The sequence below is a fragment of the Capra hircus genome, chromosome 3 (genome assembly GCF_001704415.2).
Source record: "Capra hircus breed San Clemente chromosome 3, ASM170441v1, whole genome shotgun sequence".
In the NCBI taxonomy this organism is placed as follows: domain Eukaryota; kingdom Metazoa; phylum Chordata; class Mammalia; order Artiodactyla; family Bovidae; genus Capra; species Capra hircus.
This window is the reverse complement of record NC_030810.1, coordinates 113,057,844-113,066,187: the sequence shown is the minus strand read 5'-3', so window position 1 is coordinate 113,066,187 and position 8,344 is coordinate 113,057,844.

Here is an 8,344-nt window from a genome sequence, read left to right as displayed (position 1 = left end):
GAACTGAACTGATACTGTATTGGTGTTTTTCTTTCTGGCTTACTTCACTCTGTATGATAGGCTCAAATTTCATCCACCTCATTAGAACTGCTTCAAATGTATTCTTTTTAATGGGTGAGTAATACTCCCTTGTGTATATGTACAACAGCTTTCTTATCCATTCATCTGCTGATGGACATCTAGGTTTCTTCCATGTCCTGGCTATTATAAACAGTGCTGTCATGAACATTGGGGTACATGTGTCTCTTTCTATTCTGGTTTTCTCAGTGTGTATGCCCAGCAGTGGGATTGCTGGGTCATATGGCAGTTCTATTTCCAATTATTTAAGGAATCTTGGAGAAATGTCTGTTTAGTTCTTTGGCCCATTTATTGATTGGGTCATTTATTTTTCTGGAATTGAGCTGCAGGAGTTGCTTGTATATGTTTGAGATTAGTTGTCAGTTGCTTCATTTGCTATTATTTTTTCCCATTCTGAAGGCTGTCTTTTCACCTTGCTTATAGTTTCCTTTGTTGTGCAGAAACTTTTGAGTTTAATTAGGTCCCATTTGTTTATTTTTGCTTTTATTTCCAATATTCTGGGAGGTGGGTCATAGAGGATCCTGCTGTGGTTTATGTCAGAGAGTGTTTTGCCTATGTTTTCCTCTAGGAGTTTTATAGTTTCTGGTCTTATGTTTAGATCTTTAATCCATTTTGAGTTTATTTTTGTGTATGGTGTTAGAAAGTGTTCTAGTTTCATTCTTTTACAAGTGGTTGACCAGTTTTCCCAGCACCACTTGTTAAAGAGATTGTCTAATCCATTGTATATTCTTGCCTCCTTTGTCAAAGATAAGGTGTCCATAGGTGCATGGATTTATCTCTGGGCTTTCTATTTTGTTCCATTGATATATATTTCTGTCTTTGTGCCAGTACCATACTGTCTTGATGACTGTGGCTTTGTAGTAGAGCCTAAAGTCAGGCAGGTTGATTCCTCTGGTTCCATTCTTCATTCTCAAGATTGCTTTGGCTATTCGAGGTTTTTTGTATTTCCATACAAATTGTGAAATTATTTGTTCTAGTTCTGTGAAAAATACCATTGGTAGCTTGATAGGGAGTGCATTGAATCTATTGATTACTGTGGGTAGTATAATCATTTTCACTATATTGATGCCTCTGATCCATGAACATGGTATATCTCTCCATCTATTAGTGTCCTCTTTGATTTCTTGGATTTGTTTTATAGTTTTCTATATATAGATCTTTATTTTCTTTAGGTAGATATATTCCTAAGTATTTTATTCTTTCCTTTGCAATGGTGAATGGAATTGTTTCCTTAATTTCTCTTTCTATTTTCTCATTATTAGTGTATAGGAATGCAAGGGATTTCTGTGTGTTGATTTTATATCCTGAAACTTTACTATATTCATTGATTAGCTCTAGTAATTTTCTGGTGGAGTCTTTAGGGTTTTCTGTGTAGAGGACCATGTCACCTGCAAATAGTGAGAGTTTTACTTCTTCTTTTCCAATTTAGATCCCGTTTATTTCTTTTTCTGCTCTGATTGCTGTGGCCCAAGCTTCCAGAACTATGTTGAATAGTAGTGGTGAAAGTGGGCACCCTTGTCTTGTTCCTGACTTTAGGGGAAATGCTTTCAATTTTTCACCATTGAGGATAATGTTTGCTATGGGTTTGTCATATATAGCTTTTATTATGTTGAGGTATGTTCCTTCTATTCCTGCTTTCTGGAGAGTTTTTATCATAAATGGATGTTGAATTTTGTCGAAGGCCTTCTCTGCATCTATTGAGATAATCATATGTCTTTTATTTTTCAATTTGTTAATGTGGTATATTATATTGATTGCTTTGTGGATATTGAAGAATCCTTGCATCCCTGGGATAAAGCCCACTTGGTCATGATGTATGATCTTTATAATGTGTTGTTGGATTCTGATTGCTAGAATTTTGTTAAGGATTTTTGCATCTATGTTCATTAGTGATATTGGCCTGTAGTTTTCTTTTTTTGTAGCATCTTTGTCAGGTTTTGGTATTAGGGTGATGGTGGCCTCATAGAAAGAGTTTGGAGTTTACATTCCTCTGCAATTTTCTGAAAGAGTTTGAGTAGGATATGTGTTACCTCTTCTCTAAATTTTTGGTAGAATTCAGCTGTGAAGCTGTCTGGACCTGGGCTTTTGTTTACTGGAATATTTCTGATTACAGTTTCAATTTCTGTGCTTGTGATGGGTCTGTTAAGATTTTCTATTTCTTCCTTGTTCAGTTTTGGAAAGTTGTACTTTTCTAAGAATTTGTCCATTTCTTCCACGTTGTCCATTTTATTGGCATATAATTGCTGATAATAATCTCTTATGATCCTTTGTATTTCTGTGTTGTCTGCTGTGATCTCTCCATTTTCATTTCTAATTTTGTTGATTTGATTTTTCTCCCTTTGTTTCTTAATGAATCTGGCTAATGCTTTGTCAATTTTATTTATCCTTTCAAAGAACCAGCTTTTGGCTTTGTTGATTTTTGCTATGGTCTCTTTTGTTTCTTTTGCATTTATTTCTGCCCTAGTTTTTAAGATTTCTTTCCTTCTACTAACCCTGGGGTTCTTCATTTCTTCCTTTTCTAGTTGCTTTAGGTGTAGAGTTAGGGTATTTATTTGACTTTTTTCTTGTTTCTTGAGGTATGCCTGTATTGCTATGAGCCTTCCCCTTAGCACTGCGTTTACAGTGTCCCATAGGTTTTGGATTGTTGTGTTTTCATTTTCATTAGTTTTTATGCATATTTTGATTTCTTTTTTGATTTCTTCTGTGATTTGTTGGTTATTCAGCAGCGTGTTGTTCAGCCTCCATATGTTGGAATTTTTAATAGTTTTTCTCCTGTAATTGACATCTAATCTTACTGCATTGTGGTCAGAAAAGATGCTTGGAATGATTTCAATTTTTTTGAATTTACCAAGGCCAGATTTCTGGCCCAGGATGTGATCTATCCTGGAGAAGGTTCTGTGTGCACTTGAGAAAAAGGTGAAATTCATTGTTTTGGGGTGAAATGTCCTATTGATATCAATTAGGTCTAACTGGTCTATTGTATCATTTAAAGTTTGTGTTTCCTTGTTAATTTTCTGTTTAGTTGATCTATCCATAGGTGTGAGTGGGATATTAAAGTCTCCCACTATTATTGTGTTATTAATTTCCCCTTTCATACTTGTTAGCATTTGTCTTACATATTGCAGTGCTCCTAAGTTGGGTGCATATATATTTATAATTGTTATGTCTTCTTCTTGGATTGATCCTTTGATCATTATGTAGTGTCCTTCTTTGTCTCTTTTCACAGCCTTTGTTTTAAAGTCTATTTTATCTGATGTGAGTATTGCTACTCCTGCTTTCTTTTAGTCTCTATTTGCATGGAATATCTTTTTCCAGCCCTTCACTTTCAGTCTGTATGTGTCCCTTGTTTCAAGGTGGGTCTCTTGTAGACAATATATATAAGGGTCTTGTTTTTATCCATTCAGCCAGTCTTTGTTTTTTGGTTAGGGCGTTTAACCCATTTACGTTTAAGGTAATTATTGATAAATATGATCCCGTTGCCATTTACTTTATTGTTTTGGCTTTGAGTTTATACACCCTTCTTGTATTTTCTGTCTAGAGAATATCCTTTAGCATTTGTTGGAGAGCTGGTTTGGTGGTGCTGAATTCTCTCAGCTTTTGCTTGTCTGTAAAGCTTTTGATTTCTCCTTCATATCTGAATGAGATCCATGCTGGGTACAGTAATCTGGGATGTAGGTTATATTCTTTAATCACTTTAAGTGTGTCCTGCCATTCCTTCCTGGCCTAAAGAGTTTCTATTGAAAGATCAGCTGTTATCCTTATGGGAATCCCCTTGTGTGTTATTTGTTGCTTTTCCCTTGCTGCTTTTAATATTTGTTCTTTGTATTTGATCTTTGTTAATTTGATTAATATGTGTCTTGGGGTGTTTTGCCTTGGGTTTATCCTGTTTGAGACTCTCTGGGTTTCTTGGATTTGGGTGATTATTTCCTTCTCCATTTTAGGGAAGTTTTCAACTATTATCTCCTCAAGTATTTTCTCATGGTCTTTCTTTTTGTCTTCTTCTTCTGGGACTCTTATGATTCGAATGTTGGGGCATTTAACACTGTCCTGGAGATCTCTGAGGTTGTCCTCATTTCTTTTAATTCATTTTTCTTTTTTCCTCTGTTTCATTTATTTTTTTATTTTTTTGAATAAAATTTTTTTTATATATAAAGAAAAAATTCTTCTTTTTATTGGTTTCGACATACATTGACATGAATCCACCACGGGTGTACATGCGATCCCAACATGAACCCCCCTCCCACCTCCCTCCCCACAACATCCCTCTGGGTCATCCCCGTGCACCAGCCCCAAGCATGCTGTATCCTGCATTGGACATAGACTGGTGATTCGATTCTTACATGATAGTATACAGGTTTCATTGCCATTCTCCCAAATCATCCCACCCTCTCCCTCTCCCTCTGAGTTCCAAAGTCCGCTATACACATCTGTGTCTTTTTTGCTCTCTTGCATACAGGGTCATCATTGCTACTAATTTGTTCCTATCATTCAGCAGTGTTTTTTGATCTCATATTATTGCTATTTTATTCATATATACGTGTTAGTATACTGTATTGATGTTTCTTCTACTTCACTAATCCTATCTTCTGCCTGTTATTCTACTATTTGTTCCTTCCAGAGTGTTTTTGATCTCATTTATTGCATTATTCATTATATATTGACTCTTTTTTATTTCTTCTAGATCCTTGTTAAACCTTTCCTGCATCTTCTCAGTCCTTGTCTCCAGGCTATTTATCTGTGATTCTATTTTGATTTCAAGATTTTCGATCATTTACACTATCATTATTCGGAATTCTTTATCAGGTAGATTCCTCATCTCTTCCTCTTTGGTTTGGTTTGGTGGGCATTTCTCCTGTTCCTTTATCTGCTGGGTATTCCTCTGTCTCTTCATCTTGTTTATATTGCTGTCTTTGGGGTGGCCTTTCTGTACTCTGGCAGTTTGTGGAGTTCTCTTTATTGTGGAGTTTCCTCACTGAGTGGGATTGTACGGGTGGCTTGTCAAGGTTTCTTGGTTAGGGAAGCTTGTGTTGGTGTTCTGGTGGGTGGAGCTGGATTTCTTCTTTCTGGAGTGTAATGAAGTGGCCAATAATGAGTTACAAGATGTCAATGGTTTTGGCTTAACTTTGGGCAGCCTGTATATTGGAGCTCAGGGCTATGTTCCTGTGTTGCTGGAGAATTTGCGTGGTATGTCTTGCTCTGGAACTTGTTGGCCCTTGGGTGGTGCTTGGTTTCAGTGTAGGTATGGAGGCATTTAATGAGCTTCTGTCAATTAATGTTCCCTGGAGTCGAGTTCTCTGGTGTTCTCAGGGTTTGGACTTAAGCCTCCTGCTTCTGGTTTTCAGTCTTATTTTTACAGTAGTCTCAAGACTTCTCCTTCTATACAGCACCATTGATAAAACATCTAGGTTAAAGATGAAAAGTTTCTTCACAGTGAGGGACACCCAGAGAGGTTCACAGAATTACATGGAGAAGAGAAGAGGGAGGAGGGAGTTAGAGGTGACCTGAATGAGCTGAGGTGGATCAATAGAGGAGAGAGCAAGCTAGCCAGTAATCACTTCCTTATGTGCACTTCACAACTGGAGTGCTCAGAGATGTTCATGGAGTTATACAGAGAAGAGAAGAGAGAGGAAGGAGACAGAGGTGGCCAGGAGGATAAAAGGGGGGAATCAAAAGGAGAGAGACAGAACCAGCCAGTAATCAGTTCCCTAAGTGTTCTCCAACATCTGGAACACACAGAGATTCACAGAGTTGGGTAGAGAAGAGAGGGGGTAAGGAGGAAACAGAGGCGACCTGATGGAGATAAAGGAAAGTCCAAAGGGGGAGAGAGCAGTCAAGCCAGTAATCTTGCTCCCAAGTAAAAATAGGTACTGAAGATTGGGTTATTAAAGGTACAAAATTGATAACAAATACCAAAAAGCAAAGATTAAAAATCTAGAGTTGAGTTTGGAATTTCAAAAATACAATATTAAAGAAAAGAAGAAAAAAAAAAGAAAGAGGGAAAAAAGTCACAAAAATTATAAAAACATATATATATATATATATATATATATCTGAAGTTTGCTTTTTAAAAAACAGGGTGTTTTTTTTTTTTGCAAAGTAATAGGTTGTAAAATTGAAAATTAAAGGAGTAATAGAGGACTTATAATTTTTAAAAATTTTAAAAAAGAGAGAATGATCGTAAAAATATATCTAGGACTTTCTCTGGTGTTGTGGGTATTGTGGGGTCAGTTCATTTTTGGATAGTTCCTTGGTCCGGCCTATATTTCTCAAGATCTGTAGGCCCCTTCCTATGTAGTCAGTACTAATGACAGTGTTTTAGTCTATTGCACCTGTCACTTCCAAGGCAGTTCCCTCTGTTTTAGCTTCTTCTGTTTGCTGGTCTCTTCAGTGTCTGATTTCTGCCCTGACATAAAGGGGGCGGTGGTGGACACTTTTTTAGGCTCACTTGTACAGTTGTGCTGTGGGGAGGGAGGGGCGCTGCAAACAAAAAACACTGGCGTGTGCTCGCAGTGCCTCAGCCACACTTGCCTGTCCCTGCTCACGGTGCACGTACCCTCCCTGTCCACACTGCTCAGGCTCTAGGTTGCTCCACTGGGAACCGTCCGAGGCCGGCCCTGGGCTGCATGCACCTCCCAGGTCTAAGCTGCGTTTTGTGCCCTTCCCAGGTCTGAGCAGCTCAGGTGATTAGGTGTTTGGCAAACACAGTCGCTGTGACTTATCGCCTCCCCCGTCGGTGCCGCTCGGTTTTCTGGGTGTACAACCGGCGCACCTTCTCAGGCGGATGTTGACCATCCAGAACCCCAAGAAGTCTTGGTTAGCAAAGAAGCCTGCTTGCAGTTTGGTAGATAATGCCTCTCTGGGGCTGCGATTGCCCCCTTCTGGCTCTGGCTGCCTGTCACTGGAGGGGGATGGTCTGCCGCCAGCTAGTGCTGTTCAGTTCTTTGTTCTGTGCACGGGCCTGGCAGTGTCTTAGGGCTTTTTGTATGGTAGCTATACCACAGTCCAGTTTGCTAGCCCAAGTTAGTTTGCTCAGATTGCCCTCGGGCCATTCAGGCCCGGTCCTTACTCTAAGCAAAGCAGCCCATGCCTCCCTGCCCAGCCCCCGCTTGCTGGTTGCACTGCTTCTCCACTGGGGGAGTTACTGTTGGGCTCGTAATCTGTGGGTTTTAATTATTAATTTATTTTTCCTCCCTGTTATGTTGCCCTCTGTGCTTCCAAGGCTCGCCACAGACTGGGCAGAGAGAGTGTTTCCTGGTGTTTGGAAACCTCTCTCTTTTGAAGACTCCCTTCCCGGGACGGAGCTCCGTCCCTACCTCTTTTGTCTCTTTTTTTGTCTTTTATATTTTTTCCTACCTCCTTTTGAAGACAATGGGCTGCTTTTCTGGGTGATGTCCTCTGCAGGCATTCAGAAGTTGTTTTGTGTAACTTTCTCAGGGTTTAAATGTTCTTTTGATAAATTTGTGGGGGAGAAAGTGGTCTCCCCATCCTATTCTTCTGCCATCTTAGGACCACCGCCTTAATGTGTTTTTTGAAGTGTTTCTCTTTTTCTCATAATTTTTGCTTTTAATTCTATTTTATCACACTTAAATTGCTATCTTGACTTTCTCTTCATCCATACTTTTCAATATATAATTTTCTATCCCTTTTTCTTTTAAGTTTTTTCATATCTTTTGTGTTAACCCTGTCTTCTATAGACAAATATTACTGGATTTTGTTTTTTTCCAATTTAAGTTTTTCTCCTTTTGTTTGGTAAGTTTTATACCCTTATATTTATTAGAAATTGTCCTATTTGAATTTATTTCTGCCACTGTCATGGGCTGAATATTTTTGGCCTCCCAAAGCCACATGTTGAAGCTCTGACCCACAATCTGATGGTATTTGGAGGTGGGGCATTTGGGAAGTAACTGGGTTTAGGTAAGGTGGTGGCCTCAAAAGAGATTCAGGGCCCTTGCAAGAAGAGAAAGACCAGACACCAGAGCTCTCTCTCTGCCTGCAAGCCCCGAGGAAAGGCCCTGTGAGGACACGGCAGGAAGGCGGCTGTCAGCACCTCAGGAAGTGGTCCTCACCAGACACAGAGTCTGCTGGCACCATGACCTCAGACTTTCCACCCTGCAAGAAAGTCTAGTAAAATGTGCATTGTTTAACCCACCCAACCTACGGTATTGAATATTTTGTTACAGAAGCCTGAGCTAAGAGAAAGATCTTACTCTGTTCTTTCTGTTTTATATATATTTTGTTTTCTTTCTTTTTTTTTTTTTTCTCCTTT